Here is a 19,567-nt window from a genome sequence, read left to right on the forward strand (position 1 = left end):
TATATATATATGTAATATGTATTTTTTAGGGACTTACATAGGATGAAAGCAAAGCACTTATTTATCACTATTCATATTCCAAACATCTAGATAGTAGCCCACCATAAGCCTTTCTCCCATCTCTTGGCTCTGTCCTAGTCACAGTGTCATTAGTCAAGCTGCCTCTAGACAGCCTTCCTGGCCAGGCTCACCAAATCTTTCTCAGTACCTGATTCATCTCAGTGCCTGGCACATCAAGTATAAAAGGAATCTCTTATCCTGTGTTTCAGAACTTAATTAATTATACTTAATGCACTCTCTTTTATGTGTATAAATTACCTTAATGCTTTTCTTTGTTTCACTTCTTTTCACGTAAGCTAAATAAAATATTTTAATGCCTCTTCTTCATTCTTTCTCTCACTTGTTCACTTTCTCTTTGTGGCTTATGGGCCTCCCAAGGCCTTTTTATTTGAAAACCTATGATAATTATGAGTAGTACCATAATATACCTATATTGAGGAAAAGGAAAGCCATGACTTTTTTTTTTTTTAAAGATTTTATTTATTTATTTGACAGAGAGAGACATAGTGAGAGAGGGAACACAAGCGGGGAGTGGGAGAGGGAGAAGCAGGCTTCCCGCTGAGCAGGGAGCCCGATGCGGGCTCATGACTGGAGCCGAAGGCAGATGCTTAACGACTAAGCCACCCAGGCACCCCGAAAGCCATGACTTTTACAGAAATTTTAAAGTATTCATACATAGTTTTACTAATTCTAAGTATTTAAAGGAACCATAACTTTTTAATGAAATCATATTTGATAAAGTACAAATGATATTAACCGAGAAAGTCCTTGAGAATACCTAGAAAGCTCCTTCGTACAGCATCTACAGCTGTTGTCATCACATTTCTGATTATCTTCTAATAGAAAGGTTTTCAGACTTCCTTGGTTATAGTGCCCATAGGCCAAAAGAAGTAAATTAATGGTCTTATTTATGGTAGTTAGATCCAAACAAGTTGATAGTAGCAATTTGAGGGTATCTGACAGAAGGTGCTTTGAAAATTTAAAATAACCTGTGGTGCTCCTGTGAATTTGGTCTAGTGCCCTGGATGTCATGGTACACAGTTAAGGAGTTTCAGTGATTCTACTAAATGACACTGCTTCCCTTGAAGCACCAGCATTGAAGATATACTTGACTTTTTCAAGTTCTATGAGATTTTTCATTTCTTTAACTAATGATAATATTTAGGTTGTCTATAAAAACTATAATACTATTTAAGTTAAATAGATTTTTGGGACTACCTAGGAAATAAGTTTTTGTGAGAAAAATGCAGTTTGTCTAGCACAGAATTCTAGGGTATAATCCACTTATAACTAGAGTACATCGATATTTTCTTCCAAACATTGTCATTCTTCTCCTGATCCATATGCTAATAAGTTGGCGTTTTGGACAGTGGCAGCTATGACAGAGAGCTTAAATGGCTAGCCGATGTTTGTGTCCTCTCAGATTGATTAGTATCTGGCACAAGGGAAGTGTGTACCTCTAGGTGCAAGAGGAGCAGCACTACCCTTGTATCCAGGACAGCTGCACAACTCTACCCTTAAGGCAACGATTGGGAAAAGGATCTCTTGGTATAGGAAGACTCCAGAACAAACCAGCTTTAGTTTTCAAATTTTCAAATTGACACAATCACACAAATATTTTTGTAGCTTATTTTACAACCCCTGATTTTGAAAATAGTATCCTTATACACCTGCTCCTTCCTGTGCTCCCACTTCAAAAGAATTATCTAGTATTTTTAAGAGGAATTAACATTGGTGGCTATTTGATGGAGAAGGATGGACTAGGTTAATAACTGTGAGTAGTTAAGGGGTATGGATTGTGGTTAGGGATGTGGACCTGGCCTCAATGCAAAAGGAAAAAATTAGTATTTATCATTTTATGTTTGAATTTTCCTGACACCCTTTGAAATAATTACCTGGGCTAGGGAAATGAGTTTTAATGAACACTCATACTTTGATTTTGATTATAGTTTTTAATTAGGTAGTTTATAGTTCATTAGAAAGGCTTTCACATTCACAAAGAATTCCAACATATTCAGGATATCAGTGAGAATTTAGGTGTGTCTATAATCTAGGACATTTAACATACATTTAATGACTTCAAAATTTTTTTTATTTTGAAATAATTTTAGATTTACAGAATGTTACAAAATTTAGTATAGAGACTTTCCATGCATCCTTCATCTAACTTCCTTTCATGTTAACATCCTACATAGTAATAGTACAATTATCAAAACCAAGAAATCAGTAGTTGTAAAATCCAATTAACTGCACATCTCAGTGCATCCTAGGAAGAGGTACGTGGTGCCAACATATCTTATTACTGATTACGTTAACCTTGATAACTTAGTTAAAAATGTTATCTGCCTGTTTTCTACACTGTAAAGTTACTGTTTGTCCCTTTGTAATTAATATTTTGGGCAAGAGACTTTAACATTATACATTATCCTATTTCTCATCAAACCTTTATATATTAATTTTAGTATTCATCAGGGGATCTTTCCTGCAAGTTAAACTACTGTGGTATTTGCCCAATGGTGATTCTGTATTTTCTCTCTTTCTTCTACATTTATTAGTTGGCATTTTGAGTAAAGACAAGCTTTCCTTTCTCTATTTACTCATTTATATCAGTATGAACTCCTGGGTATTTATTTTATCTTATGGGTTATATATAATCTAATACTATTATTATTTATCTTGTTGCTCAAATTTTTCTAGATTTGACCTTTGGAAGTCCTTCAGGGTGGTTCCTATATCCTTTCATCATGTACTGTTGATTTTTCTACCATTTTCTTATTTTTTGGAGCCACAGGGTGAAGTTTCATCTTCTGTTTACCCTACCCCAACACTGGCAACAACCAAGGAGACTTAGCAATCCTAAATGTGTATGCAGCATACAGCAACAGAGCTTCAAAATATATGAAGCAAAACTGATAGAACTGAATGGATAAAATAGACAAATCTATAACTTTAGTTGGAGACTCTATAAAATCAAATTACCAAAGAAGATAGCAAGAAAGGAGCAAAGGAACTACAAAATAGAAAACAATTTAACAGAATACCAGTACTGAGTCCTTGCCTATCAATATTACTTTAATGTAACTAGATTAAATTCTCTAATTAGAAGAGTGTCTGAATGGATTAAAAAACAAGACCCAGCTATATGCTGTCTTCAAAAGACTTCAGCTATAAAGACACACTTATGCTGAAAGTGAAGGGATGAAAAAAGCTATTCCATGCAAATGGAAGCCAAAAGAGGGCAAGCTATACTTTTATCAGAAAAACTAAAAAAGAGACATGGCCAATATATAATGATAAAGGAATCAGTTCATCAAGAGGATATAACAGTTGTAAATATATATGTGTACCCGTTATCAGAGCAGCCTAATATATAAAGCAAATCTTAACAGATCTGATGGGAGAAATAGAAACCAGTGTCATAAAAGTAGGGGACATCAATACCCATTTTCAACAATGTGTATGTCATCCAGCAGAAAATCAGTAAAGAAACATGTGACTTGAACTACACTTTAGACTAAATGGACCTAACACACATATACAGAACTATTCCATCCAACAGCAGCATAATACATTTCTTCTCAAGCACACTCAGACCATTTCTAGGATAGATCATATGTTAGTTCACAAAACAAGTCAAAAAAATTTAAGAATATGGAATCAAGTATCTTTCCTGGTCAGTATGAAACTAGAAATCAATAATAGGAGGAAAACTGGAAAATCCACAAATATGTGGAAATTAAACAACATACTCCTGAACAACCAATGAGTCAAAAAAGAAGTCAAAAGAGAAGTAAAAAAAAATCTTGGACAAATGAAAATGGAAACGCAACATACCAAAATCTATGGGATACAGCAAAAGCAGTTCTAAGAGGGACATTTATAGTGATAAATACCTACATTAAGAAAAAAGGGGTATCTCAAACCTAACTGTATGTACACTTCAAGGAACTAGAAAAGAAGAACAAACTGAGGGTTAATGGAAGGAAGGAATACAGATCAGAGTAGAAATAATTAGAGACTAGAAAAACAATAGAAAAGAAAACAAAACTGGTTGGTTGGTTTTTGAAAAGTTAAACAAAATTGACAAACCTTTAACTACACTAAGGAAAAAAGAGGGCTCACATAAATCAGAAATGAAAGAGGAAACATTACAACTGATAGCACAGAAATAGAAAGGCTCTTAAAAGACTAATATGAACAATTACACACCAAATAATTGGACAATCTAAAAGAATTGAATAAATTCCTAGAAGTATACAACCTACCAAGTTTGAATCATGAAGAAATGGAAAAATTGAACAGATCAATTTTGAGTAAGGAGATTGAATCAGTAAAACAAAACAAAACAAAAAAGGAACTCCCCATGAAGAAAAGCCCAGGAATAGGTGCCTTCACTGATGAATTTTACCAAATAGTTAAGGAAGAATTAATACAAATCCTTCTCAAACCCTTCCAAAAAATTGAAGATGAGGGGACACCTCCAGACTCCTTTACAAATCCAGCATTACTCTGATACCAAAGTCAGGCAAGGATATTACAAAAATTGAAAATCATAAGATGGTATTCCTGATGAACATAGATACAAAAGTTCTCAACAAAATATTAGTAAACCAAATTCAACTACACAAGATAAAGTGGGATTTATCCCTGGGATATAGTAATGGTTCAACATGTGCAAATCAATAAATATGATATAGCACATTAACAGAATGAAGGATAGATCATATAGATTCAGTAGATGCAGATAAAGCATTTGACAAAATTTAACATCCTTTTGTGATTAAAAAACTTTCAACACATTAGGTATAGAAAGAATGTACCTCACTATAATAATGACCATATATGCCAAGTCCATAGCTCTCATCATACTAAACAGTAAAAAAGCTGAAATATTTTCCTCTGAGGTCAGGAACAAGGAAATGGTGCCTACTGTCACCACTTCTATTCAGCATGATGCTAAAAGTCCTAGCCAGAGCAATTAGGCAAGAAAAAGAAATAAGAGACATTCAAATTAGAAAGAAAGAATTAAAATAGTCTCTGCAAATAACATGATCCTACATACAGAAAACCTTAAAGACTCCACCAAAACCTGTTAGAACTAATAAGTGAAGTATTTTTAATAAAGTTGCAGGATACAATATTGACATATAAAAATCAGTTGCATCTTGAAAAAGCATTTGACGACATCCATTTGTGATAAAAACCCTCCACAGAGCAGGGTTACAAGAAATGTACCTCAGCATAATAAAGGCTGTATACAAAAACCCCACACCTAATATCCTCAATGGGGAAAAACAGAGCTATTCCTCTACTGTCAGGAAAAAGACAGGGATGTCCACTCTCACCACTATTATTTAACATAGTATTGGAAGCCCTAGCCAGAGTAATCAGAAAACAAAAAGAAATAAAAGACATCCAAATTGTCAAGGAAGAAGTCAAACTTTCACCATTAGCAGATGACATGATGCCTTCAGGAGACGTATCTGGTAAGTTGCTATGACTGATGTCAAAGAGGTTACTGCCTGTGTTCTCCTCTAAGATTTTAATGATTTCCTATCTCACTTTTATTTTATTTTAATTTTAGTTGAGAGAGAGCACAAGCAGAGGGAGAAGGCACAGAGGGAGAGGGAGAAAACCCAAAAGACTCTACCAAAAAGTTGCTAGAACTGATGCCCAAATTCAGTAAAGTCGCAGGATACAAAATCAATGTACAATAATCTGTCATATTTCTATACACCAATAATGAAGCAGCAGAAAGAGAAATCAAGGAATCGATCCCATTTACAGTTGCACCAAAAACCATTTATTTGCTTAGAAATAAACCTAAGCAAAGAGGTGAAAGACTTGTACTATAAAACTATAAAACACTGATGAAAGAAATTGAAGAGGACACAAGAAATGAAAAGACATTCCATGCTCAGGGATTGGAAGAACAAATACTGTTAAAATGTCTGTACTACACAAAGCAATCTACACATTTAATGCAATCCATATCAAAATACTAACAGCCTTTTTCACAGAGCTAGAACAATCCTAAAATTTGTATGGAACCACAAAATATCCCAAATAGGAAAAAGCAAAGCAAAGCAGGAGGCATCGTAATTCTAGCCTTCAAGTAATATTATAAAGCTGTAGTGATCAAAACAGTATGGTACTGGCACAAAAATAGACACATAGATCAATGGAACAGAACAGAAACCCCAGAAATGGACCCACAACTGTATGGTCAACTAATCTTTGACAAAGCAGGAAAGAATATCTAATGGAAAAAAGAGACTCTTCAACAAGCGGTGTTGGGAAGACAACAACAACATCCAAAAGAATGAAATTGTACCACTTTCTTAACACCATCATCAAAAATAAACTGAACATAATAAAAAAAATAAAAGGCAGAGTTGGGATCTCAGTTAAAAAAAAAAAAAGATGAAAGACCTGAATGTGAGACAGGAGGGACGCCTGGGTGGCTCAGTCTAAGTGCTTGCCTTCGGCTCAGGTCATGATTTCAGGATTCTGGGATTGAGCCCTGTGTTGAGCTCCCTGCACAGCAGGGAGTTTGCTGCTCCCTCTCCATCTGCGCCTTCACCCTCTGCTTGTGCTCTCTCTCTCAACTAAAATTAAAATGAAATAAAATAAAAGTGAGATAGGAAATCATTAAAATCTTAGAGGAGAACACAGGCAGTAACCTCTTTGACATCGGTCATAGCAACTTCTTACTAGATATGTCTCCTGAAGGAAGGGAAACAAAAGCAAACATGAACTATTGGGACTTCATTAAGATAAAAAACTTCTGTACAGTGAAAGAAACAGTCAACAAAACTGAAAGGCAACCTATGGAATGGGAGAAGATATTTGCAAATGACATCTTATAAAGAGTTACTATCCAAAAATCTATAAAGAACTTATCAAACTTAAGACCCCAAAACCAAATAATCCAGTTAAGAAATGGGCAGAAGGCACGAATAGACATTTTTCCAAAAGACATACAAAAGGACACCAGGCACATGAAAAAATGCTCAACATCACTTACCATCTGGGAAATGCAAATCAAAATTACAATGAGATACTACCTTACACCTGTTAGAATGGCTAAAATTAACAACACAGGAAACAATAAGTGTTGCCGAGGATGCAGAGAAAGGGGAACCCTCTTGCATTATTTGTGGGAAGGCCAACTGGTGCAGCCACTCTGAAAAACAGTTTGGAGTTTCCTCAAAAAGTTAAAAATAGAACTGCCCTAGGATCCAGCAATTCCCTCCTAGGTATTAACACAAAGGATACAAAAATATTATTTTCAAAAGGATACATGCACCCTGATGTGTATAGCAGCATTATCAACAATTGCCAAGTTATGGAAAGAACACAAATGTCCATTGACTGATGAATGAATAAAGAAGATGTGGTGTATGTGTGTACACACACACACACACACACACACACACACACACACAATGGAGTATTACTCAGCCATCAAAAAGAATGAAATCTCACCATTTATAACAATGTGGATGGAGCTAGAGTGTATTTTGCTAAGCGAAATAAGTCAATCAGAGAAAGACAAATACCATATGATTTCACTCATATAAAATTTAAGAAACAAAACAAATGAGCATAGGAAAAAAAGAGAGAGAGAAAACAAGAAACAGACTCTTAACTATAGAGAACAAACTGATGGCTACTAGAGGGGAGGTAGATGGGGGGATGGGTTAAATAGGTGATGGGGATTAAGGATCATTTGTTGTGATGAGCATCAGGTGTTTGTGGAAGTGTTGAATCACTAAATTGTACACCTGAAACTAATATTACAGTGTATGTTAACTGGAATTTAAATAAAAGCTTAAAATAAAATTAAAAAATAAAAAATAGATCCTGTTGCATCTCTATATTACTAACAATGAAGTATTAAAAAAAATCAAGAAAACAATCTCATTTACAATAACATCAAAAATCAAATACTTAATCGGAAAGAACTCAAATACATGGAGGCCAAAGAGAATCCTCCTAAAGAATGAATGGGTCAACCAGGAAATTAAAGAAGAATTTAAAAAATTCTGGAAACCAATGAAAATGAAAACACAACTGTTCAAAATCTTTGGGGTACAGCAAAGGGAGTCCTGAGAGGAAAGTATATAGCAATACAAGCCTTTCTCAAGAAACAAGAAAAGTCTCAAATACACAATCTAACCCTACACCTAAAGGAGCTGGAGAAAGAATAAATAAATAAAGCCTAAACCCAGCAGGAGAAGAGAAAGATCAGAGCAGAAATCAATGAAAGAGAAACCAAAAGAACAGTAGAACAGATCAACGAAAGTAGGAGCTGGTTCTTTGAAAGAATTAACAAGATTGATAAACCCCTGCCCAGACTTATCAAAAAGAAAAGAGAAACGACCCAAATCAACAAAATCATGAATGAAAAAGGAGAGATCACAACCAACACCAAAGAAATACAAACAATTAGAAGAACATATTATGAGCAACTCTATGCCAGCAAATTAGGTAACCTGGAAGAAATGGAAGCATTCCTAGAGATGTATCAACTATCAAAACTGAACCAGGAAGAAATAGAAAACCTGAACAGACCTATAACCACTAAGGAAATTGAAGCAGTCATCAAAAATCTCCCAAAAAACAAAAGCCCAGTGCCAGATGGCTTCCCAGGGGAATTCTATCAGACATTTAAAGAAGAATTAATACCTATTCTCCTGAAACTGTTCCAAAAAATAGAAATGGAAGGAAAACTTCCAAACTCATTTTATGAGGCCACCATTACCTTGACCCCAAAACCAAAGACCCCATCAAAAAGGAGAATTACAGACCAATATCCTTGATGAACATGGATGCAAAAATTCTCACCAAAATACTAGCCAATAGGATCCAACAGTACATTAAAAGGATTATTCACCATGACCAAGTGGGATTTATCCCTGGGCTGCAAGGCTGGTTCAACATCTGCAAATCAATCAAAGTGAAACAATACATTAACAAAAGAAAGAACAAGAATCATATGATCCTCTCCATAGATGCAGAAAAAGCATTTGACCAAGTACAGCATCCTTTCTTGATCAAAACTCTTCAGAGTATAGAGATAGAGGGTACATACCTCAATATCATAAAAGCCATCTATGAAAAACCTACAGCGAATATCATTCTCAATGGGGAAAAGCTGAGAGCTTTTCCCCTAAGGTCAGGAACACAGTAGGAATGTACACTATCACCACTGCTATTCAACATAGTATTAGAAGTCCTAGCCACAGCAATCAGACAACAAAAAGAAATTAAAGGCATCCAAATCGGCAAAGAGAAAGTCAAACTCTCAGTCCTTGCAGATGATATGATACTGTATGTGGAAAACCCAAAAGACTCCACCCCAAAACTGCTAGAACTCATACAGGAATTCAGTAAAGTAGCAGGGTATAAAATCAATGCACAGAAATCAGTGGCATTCCTACACACCAACAACAAGACAGAAGAGAGACAAATCAAGGAGTCGATCCCATTTACAATTGCACCCAAAACCATAAGATACCTAGGAATCAATTTAACCAAAGAGGCAAAGGATCTGTACTCAGAGAACTGTAAAATACTCATGAAAGAAATTGAGGAAGACACAAAGAAATGGAAAAACGTTCCATGCTCATGGATTGGAAGAACAAATATTGTGAAGATGTCAATGCTACCTAGAGCAATCCACACATTCAATGCAATCCCCATCAAAATACCATCCACTTTTTTCAAAGAAGTAGAACAAATAATCCTAAAATTTGTATGGTACCAGAAGAGACCCCGAATAGCCAGAGGAATGTTGAAAAAGTAAAGCAAAGGCTGGTGGCATCACAATTCTGGACTTCCAGCTCCATTACAAAGCTGTCATCATCAAGACAGTATGGTACTGGCACAAAAGCAGACACACAGATCAATGGAACAGAATCGAGAGCCCAGAAATGGACCCTCAACTCTATGGTCAACTCATCTTTGACAAAGCAGGAAAGAATGTCCAATGGAAAAAAGACAGTCTCTTCAACAAATGGTGTTGGGAAAATTGGACAGCCACATGCAGAAGAATGAAACTGGACCATTTCCTTACACCACACACAAAAAAAGACTCCAAATGGTTGAAAGACCTAACCGTGAGACAGGAGTCCATTAAAATCCTAAAGGAGAACACAGGTAGCAACCTCTTCGACCTCAGCCGCAGCAACTTCTTCCTAGAAACATCGCCAAAGGCAAGGGAAGCAAGGGCAAAAATGAACTATTGGGATTTCATCCACATAAAAAGCTTTGGCACAGCAAAAGAAACAGTCCACAAAACCAAAAGACAACCGATAGAATGGGAGAAAATATTTGCAAATGACGTATCAGATAAAGGGCTAGTATCCAAAATCTATAAAGAACTTATCAAACTCAACACCCAAAGAACAAATAATCCAATCAAGAAATGGGCAGAAGACATGAACAGACATTTTTCCAAGGAAGACATCCAAATGGCCAACAGACACATGAAAAAGTGCTCAACATCGCTCGGCATCAGGGAAATCCAAATCAAAACCTCAATGAGATACCACCTCACACCAGTCAGAATGGCTAAAATTAATAAGTCAGGAAATGACAGATGTTGGCGGGGATGTGGAGAAAGGGGAACCCTCCTACACTGTTGGTGGGAATGCAAGCTGGTGCAGCCACTCTGGAAAACAGTATGGAGGTTCCTCAAACAGTTGAAAATTGAGCTACCATACGATCCAGCAATTGCATTCCTGGGTATTTACCACAAAGATACAAATGTAGGGATCTGAAGGGGTACTTGCACCCCAATGTTTATAGCAGCAATGTCCACAATAGCCAAACTGTGGAAAAAGCCAAGATGTCCATCGACAGATGAATGGATAAAGAAGAGGTGGTATGGAAGGTTATCCTGCCATCTATGACAATGGAATATTATGCAGCCATCAAAAGGAATGAAATCTTGCCATTTGCAACGATGTGGATGGAACTGGAGGGTGTTATGCTGAGTGAAATAAGTCAATCAGAGAAAGACATGTATCATATGACCTCACTGATATGAGGAATTCTTAATCTCAGGAAACTGAGTGTTGCTGGAGTGGTGGGGGGTGGGAGGGACGGGGTGGCTGGGTGATAGACATTGGGTAGGGTATGTGCTCTGGTGAGCGCTGTGAATTGTGCAAGACTGTTGAATCACAGATCTGTACTTCTGAAACAATGGAACATATGTTAAGAAAAAAGAAAAAGAAGAAGATAGCAGGAGGGGAAGAATGAAGGGGAGTAAGTCGGAGGGGGAGATGAACCATGAGAGACGATGGACTCTGAAAAACAAACAGGGTTCTAGAGGGGAGGAGGGTCGGGGGATGGGTTAGCCTGGTGATGGGTTTTAAAGAGGGCACATTCTGCGTGGAGCACTGGGTGTTATGCACAAACAATGAATCATGGAACACTACATCAAGAACTAATGATGTAATGTATGGTGATTAACATAACAATAAAAAATTTTTAAAAAACCAAATACTTCAGAAATAAATTTACTGAGGAGCTAAAAGATCTGTACTTTGAAAACCATGGAACATTGGAAACCAAAAGAAATAAATGGAAGGCTATTCTGTGTCATGGATTGGAAGAATTAATATTGTGAAAATGTCCATGCTACCCAAAACCAAAGATTCAACTTAATTCCTATCAAAATTCTATTAACATTTTTACAGAAATAGAAAAAACAATTTTAAAATGCATATGAAACTACAACATAACCTGAGTGGCTAAAGCAATCTTGAATAAAAAGAACAAAGTAGGATGTGGTGTATTTATACAATGGAATATATATTATTCAGTCTTTAAAAAAAAGGTTATCCTGCCATCTATGACAACATGGATTAGCCTGGAGTATATTATGCTAAATGAAATAAGGCAGAGAGAGAAAGACAAGTCTGCATGATCTCACTTACATGTGGAACCTAAAAAAGTCTAACTCAGCAACAAATTAGAATAGTGGTTGTTACCAGGAGATGGGGAGTGGGGCAAAGGAGGAGATGTTAGCTAAACGGTACAAACTTGTAGTTATAAGATTATTAAGTTCTGGAGACCTATTTTACAGCATGATGACTGTAGTTGATAATAAGATATTGTGTACTTGAAATTTGCTGAGAGTAGATCTTGTGTTCTCTATACATACACACACAAACTAGGTGACATGATAGATACATTAATTATCTCAATAGTGACAATTATTTCACAATGTATACATCTAGTTAAATATGTATATCTTAAATATATACAATTTTTATTTGTCAACATGACTCAGTGTAACTGGAGAAAAAAAAAGTATCAATACCAATGCTAGCAAGGATGTGGAAAAAGTGTCATTAATTATCTCAGTAGTGACAATTATTTCACAGTATATACATCTAGTTAAATATGTATATCTTAAATATATACAATTTTTATTTGTCAGCATGCCTCAGTGTAACTGGAGAAAAAAAGTATCAATACCAATGCTAGCAAGGATGTGGAAAAAGTGTCTCATATGTTATTGGTGGGAATGTAAAATTGCATAGTCATTCTGGAAAATAACAGTTTCTTTAAAAACCAAACATGTAAAAATCAAGTACAGCAATTGAACTACTGGGCATTTATCCGAATTAAATGAAAACTTGTACTCACTTAAAAACTTGTGTACAAATGTTCATAGCAGCTTTAATTGTAATATCCAAAAACTGGGGGGAAATACAGATGTTCTTCAACAGGTGAATGAACAGTTCAATTGTATATCCATACCAAGGAAACTACTTAGCAGTAAAAATCAACAAACTATTGAAACGTGAAATGAATTGATCTCATTGTGTTGAATTTAAAAAGCCGATCTCAAAGGCCACATGCTACATGGTTTCATTTATATAACATTCTCAAAATGACAGAGCTATAGATATGGAGAACCAGTTATTCGTTGACAAGGGACACCAAGGGACAGGGCTTGGGGGATGAGTATAAATGGATAGTATGAGGAAGTTCCTTTGTGTGGTAATGGAACAGTTCTATATCTGTATTGTGGTGATGGTTACATAAATCTATACATAAGATAAAATTGCACAGAACTACGCACACACAGATGAATGCATGTAAAAAGTGGTGAAAACTGAATAATTAACAGTATTGTAACAATGTCAGTTTCCTAGTTTTTATGTTGCTCCACAATTATATAAGAAACCATCATTGGAAGAAGCTGGATGAAAGGTACCAGGACTGTGTACTATTTTGAAAATTCCTGTGAGTCTATAATTTATTTCAAAATAAATTTTTAAAGGTAAGTACATAGATATTGTCAAATTTCCCTCCAAGAAGGCTGTACCAATTTGTATATATGGTATGTATATATATGTTATGTTTGTATATATGGTATATGCGTATGTGTGTTAGTATATGCATTTTGGTATATGTACATGTATGTATGCACATAGGTATATGCACATCTATGTGGTATATATGCATATATAAATACACACATGTATATATATATATACAAGAATATATATATATATAACCAGAAACATAAGAGACTATTTAGCACAGCTTTGCTAATATAGTGTGTTGTCATACTTTTTAGTCTTCTTTAATCTGTTAGGTAACAAATGGTGTTTCAGTGTTCTAATTTGCTTTTCTTTTATTATAAATGAGTTTGAACATTTTCTTTTCACATATTTGAGGGTCATTTTTATACTTTTTGTTGTGAATTGTCTGCTCGTGTCTTTTCCCATTTTTCTATTGGATTCTGGTTCTTTGTTCCTTAAGTGTCAAGAGTTCTTAATATATTGTATTAGACCTTTATCTGTACTATATATTACAAATTTTTTTTCCACTTTGTCAGTTGTCTTTTGAATTTGTTTATGGTGGTTTTTGCATGGCAAAAAGTTTTATTTTTATTCAACCTAAATTAGCAATCTTTTTTTATTGCCTCAGTTTTGAGTCATAGTTTTTTATTGCATCTGAATTTTGAGTCATAATTTCCCAGCACCAAGATTTTTGGAGGAATTCACCCATGTTTTCTTCTATTACTTGTATGGTTTCATTTTTATAGTTAGGTTCATAATCTATTTGAAGTTTATTCTCATGTGTAGTGTAAGATAGAGATGTAATTTTTTCCCAATGCTTTTCCAGTTTTCCCAGAACCATTTATTTAGTTAGAGTGATTTGAGATGCTACCTTTATCATACTATAAATTTCATATGTGCTTGGGTCTGTGTCTGGACTTTGTATTCCCCTGCACCCGTTCCACATTATTTTAATTATAGAGTCTATAGTAGTATGCTTTAATGTTTTCGTGGGATAATCCCCTGCAAAATTTTTCTTTTCAGTGTCTTTCTTGCTCTTCTTGCATATGTGTTTTTACCACATGAACTTCAGTATCAACTTCCTAACCTCATATAGTAGCTTGTTAGTATTTTTATTGGAATTACATTAAATCTATGAATTAACTCAGTAAGAACTAACATCTTTATAATATTGAATTCTATTAAAAAACATGAAATGTTTTTCTGTTCAAATTTATCTGTCTTTCAGGAGTGTTTTAGAATTTTCCTCCTATAAGTATTTAATCTGTTGCTATTATAAATGAGTTTTTTATATGCTGTATTTCTTTATTTTTGTATATATAAAGGGCATTTTTGTTTGTAAATTTTATATTCTGTTAATTTACTCTAAAGTCTTTATTGTTTGACTTAGTTTCATCTTTGAATCTGTGGGCGTTTCCAGTTATACTATCATATCATTTGTGAGTAGAGATTGCTTTACTTCTTCTTTACCATTGTTATGCCTGTAAGTAATTTGTCTTATCTAATTGCCTTGGCTCATACCTCTAGTACAGTATTGAATAACAGTGGACATAGTGGACATCCTTTCATGTTCCTGATCTTAGTGGAAATATCTCCTAGAATTTTCTTATTAAATACAGTCATGGCTTTAGGACTACAGTATATATATTTAAACACTTTAAGGAAGTATCTCTCAGTTCCTATATTTGTAAGTGAATTGATGTTGAATTTTATCAAAGCCTTTTTAATATCTATGGAAATAATCATGATTTTTTTCTGTTAGATTTATTAATATGGTATATAATACTGATGGATTTTTTAATATTGAAGTTACCTTATATTTGTGAAGTGAATACCACTTTGTCATGGTGTGTCATTTCTTAAGGTGGTCTTGGATTCTGTTTGTCAATATTTTTTCAATTTTGTGGTATAGTACACTTAATATAAAACTTACCATCTTAACCATTTTTAAATGTACAGTTCAGTGGTATTAAATACATTCACATTGTTGTGCTACCATCACAACCATCATCCCCATAACTCTTCAATTTGAAAAACTGATTTGCTTGTTAATATTTTACCTTGCTTTTTGCATCACCATTATAAGTAATATTGTTTTACACTTTTCTTTCTCTGTTCTGCCTTTATCCAGTTTAAGTATCAATGTTATTTATACTTACTTCATGAAAGGAATTAGGAAGTTGTGCTTCCTTTTTAAGCTCTGGAATCATTTATAGAGCATTGGGACTAATTACCAAAATTGACGCCACAGTTGGCTGCTATATAGTACTCTTAGTTTGGTGGCATCCTCTTCTTTCTCCTTTTTTTCTTTTTCTCTTTCCAGTTGCCACAGGGTGCATCTTCTTTCATTTTTGTCTTTTTTTTTTCTTTCCCAGAAGCTATGCATTTTATAGATTGTGTTCTTTAAATCACACAAACTTTTAAGTTCCTTCTGTGTGCTTTGTGTTCTAATCTATTCAGATTCTTTTAAGCATTTTCAAGCTTAGTCTTTATGGTAGTACTTTTTTTATTCTTTTTTTTAATTTAGTTTAATTTTATTATGTTAGTCATCATACAATACATCATTACTTTTTGATGTAGGGACCCACGATTCAGTTTTCGTATGACACCCAGTGCTCCATGCAGTACATGCCCTCCTTAATACCCATCACTGGGCTAATCCATCCCCCACCCCCTCCCCTCTAAAACCCTCAGTTTGTTTCTCAGAGTCCATAGTCTCTCATGGTTCGTCTCTCCCTCCGATTCCCCCCACCTTCATTTTTCCCTTCCTTCTCCTAATGTCCTCCATGCTCTTCCTTATGTTCCACAAATAAGTGAAACCATATGATAATTGACTTTCTCTGCTTATTTCACTTAGCATAATCTCCTCCAGTCCCATCCATGTTGATGTAAAAGTTGGGTATTCATCCTTTCTGATGACTGAGACACATTCCATTGAATATATGAACCACATCTTTATCCATTCATCTGTTGAAGGGCATCTCAGCTCTTTCCACCGTTTGACTATTGCGGACATTGCTGCTATGAACATTGGCATGCATATGACCCTTCTTTTCACTACATCTGTGTCTTTGGGGTAGATACCTAGTAGTGCAATTCCTGGGTCATAGGGTAGCTCTGTTTTTAATTTTTTGAGGCACCTCCACACTGTTTTCCAAAGTGGCTGTACCAACTTGCATTCCCACAAACAGTGTAAGAGGGTTCCCCTTTCTCCACAACCTCTCCAACATTTGTTGTTTCTTGCCTTCTCAATTTTTGCCATTCTGACTGGTGTAAGGTGGTATCTCAATGTGGTTTTGATTTGGATTTGCCTGATGGCTAATGATGGTGAACATTTTTTCATGTATCTGTAGCCATTTGTATGTCTTCTTTGGAGAAGTGTCTGTTCATGTCTTGTGCCCATTTTTTGAAATGATTATTTGTTTTTTGGGTGTTGAGTTTGAGAAGCTCATTATTACATCTTGGTTACTAGCCCTTTATCTGTAGTGTCATTTGCAAATATATTCTCCCATTCTGTGGGTTGCCTCTTTGTTTTCTTGACAGTTTCCTTTGCTGTTCAGAAGGTTTTTATCTTGATGAAGTCCCAAAAGTTCATTTTTGCTTTTATTTCATTAGCCTCTGGAGATGTATCTTGAAAGAAGTTGCTGTGGCCAATGTCAAAGAGGTTACTGCCTATGCTCTCCTCTAGGATTTGGGTGGATTCCTGTCTCACATTGAGGTCTTTCATCCATTTTGAGTTTATCTTTGTGTATGGTGTTAGAGAATGGTCAAGTTTTATTCTTCTGTATATAGCTGTCCTGTTTTTCCAGCACAATTTATTGAAGAGACTGTCTTTTTTCCATTGCATATTTTTTTCTGCTTTGTCGAAGATTATTTGATCATAGAGTTGAGGGTGATATCTAGGCTCTCTATTCTGTTCCACTGGTCTGTATGTCTGTTTTGTGCCAGTACCATGCTGTCTTGATGCTCACTGCTTTGTAATATAGCTTGAAATCAGGCAGTGTGATGCTCCCAGCTTTGTTTTTCTTTTTCAACATTTCCTTGGCGATTTGGGGTCTTTTCTGAATCCATACAAAATTTAGGATTGTTTGTTCCAGCACTTTGAAAAATGTCATTGGAATTTTGATCGGGATGGTGTTGAAGGAATAGATTGCTCTGGGTAGCATAGACATTTTAACAATGTTTATTCTTCCAATCCATAAGCATGGAATATTTTTCCATCTTTTTGTGTCTTCTTCAATTTCTTTCATGAGTGTTTTGTAGTTCCTAGAGTATAGACTCAACCTTTTTGATTAGGTTTATTCCAGGGTTTCTTATGGTTTTTGGTGCTATTGTAAATGGAATCGTTTCTCTAATTTCTCTTTCTACAGTTGCATTGTTAGTGTATAAGGAAGCAACTGATTTCTGTGTTGATTTTGTATCCTGCCACATTACTGAATTGCTGTATGGGGTCTGGTAATTTGAGGGTGGAGTCTTTTGGATTTTCCCCATAAAGTATTATGTCATCTGCAAAGAGAGAGAGTTGGCTTCTTCTTTGCCAATTTGAATACCTCTTATTTCCTTTTGTCTTCTGATTGTTGTTGCTAGGACTTCTAGTACTATGTTGAACAATAGTAGTGGTGAGAGTGGGCGTGCTTGATGTGTTCCTGATGAGAATAAAAACACATCGGTCCAAAACCTATGGGATACTGCAAAGGTGGTCCTAAGGGGGAAATACATAGCCATCCAAGCCTCACTCAAAAAAATAGAAAAATCCCGAATTCACCAACTAACTTTACACCTTAAAGAACTAGAGAAAAAGCAACAAACAATGCCTAAGCCACGCATTAGAAGAGAAATAATTAAGATCAGAGCACAGATCAATGAATTAGAAACCAGAAACAGAGATCAGATCAACAAAACTAGAAGCTGGTTCTTTGAAAGAATTGATAAGGTCAATAAACCACTGACCAGACTTATCCAAAAGAAAAGAGAAAGGACCCAAATTAATAAAATTATGAATGAAAGGGGAGAGATCACGACTAACATCAAGGAAATGGAAACAATTAGAAATTATTATCAAGAACTATATGCCAATAAATTGAGCAACCTGGAAGAAATGGATGCCTTCCTGGAAACCTGTAAACTCCCAAGACTGAAACAGGAAGAAATTGACAACCTGAATAGGCCAATAACCAGCAGTGAGATTGAAGCAGTGATCAAAAACCTCCCAAAAAACAAGAGTCCAGGGCCTGATGGATTCCCTGGGGAATTCTACCACACATTCAAAGAAGAAATAATATCTGTCCTCCTGAAGCTGTTTCAAAAAACAAACAGAAGGAAAGCTTCCAGACTCATTCTATGAGGCCAGCATTACTTTGATCCCCAAACCAGGCAAAGACCCCATCAAAAAGGAGAATTTCAGACCGATATCCCTGATGAATATGGATTCTAAAATTCTCAACAAAATCCTAGCTAATAGACTCCAACAATACGTTAAAAGGATCACCCACCACGACCAAGTGGGTTTTATCCCCGGGATGCGAGAGTCTTTCAACATTCGCAAATCAACTAATGTGATAGAACACATTAATAAGAGGAGGGAGAAGAACCATATGGTCTCTCAATTGATGCAGAAAAAGCATTTAACAAATACAGCATCCTTTCCTGATTAAAACTCTTCAGAGTATAGGGATAGAGGGAACATTCCTCAAGTTCATAAAATCCATCTATCAAAAAGCCACAGTGAATCTCATCCTCAATGGGGAAAATCTGAAAGTCTTTCCCTTAGGATCAGGAACATGTGGTAGTATATTTTTAATCAATGTTAGGTCCTGCCTGTTCAGTTTTCCATGGGTTTTTTTTTTTTGCATTGTTTTTGTTTTGGTCTGTTTCTGCTTATCACAAATACTTGTTGGATCAGCAAGGGTAGAGTGGGAGCAGGAAAGATCAAGTGCTGGCTTTAATATTTTTTTCTCTTTTTATTCACAATCATTTTGAAGCTTTGGCACTCTCTGTCTTAAAGTTACCTTAAAGGCTTAAGGTACGGTTTCATGTGGAATTTGCTTTTTCCTTCTTGTTGCCTCTGGTTTGGGAAGGAAGTAGTGTGAAGTAGATATCTATGCATTTTCTATTTTCTTTAGCTCTTAGGAATTTTTTTTTTTTTTGCTCTTAGGAATTTTTATAGTATATTACTACAT

General features: G+C 35.3%; 1 protein-coding gene across 7 annotated transcripts in view; it reads left to right on the top strand.

The window, feature by feature from the left end:
• Positions 1–19,567, top strand: part of TOPAZ1 (testis and ovary specific TOPAZ 1) — a 122,710-nt gene that overhangs the window by 63,078 nt on the left and 40,065 nt on the right. The window lies entirely within an intron of this gene.

The sequence above is a fragment of the Callorhinus ursinus genome, unplaced genomic scaffold (genome assembly GCF_003265705.2).
Source record: "Callorhinus ursinus isolate GAN/ISIS: 27379988/994484 unplaced genomic scaffold, GSC_fseal_2.0 scaffold1, whole genome shotgun sequence".
Lineage (NCBI taxonomy): Eukaryota > Metazoa > Chordata > Mammalia > Carnivora > Otariidae > Callorhinus > Callorhinus ursinus.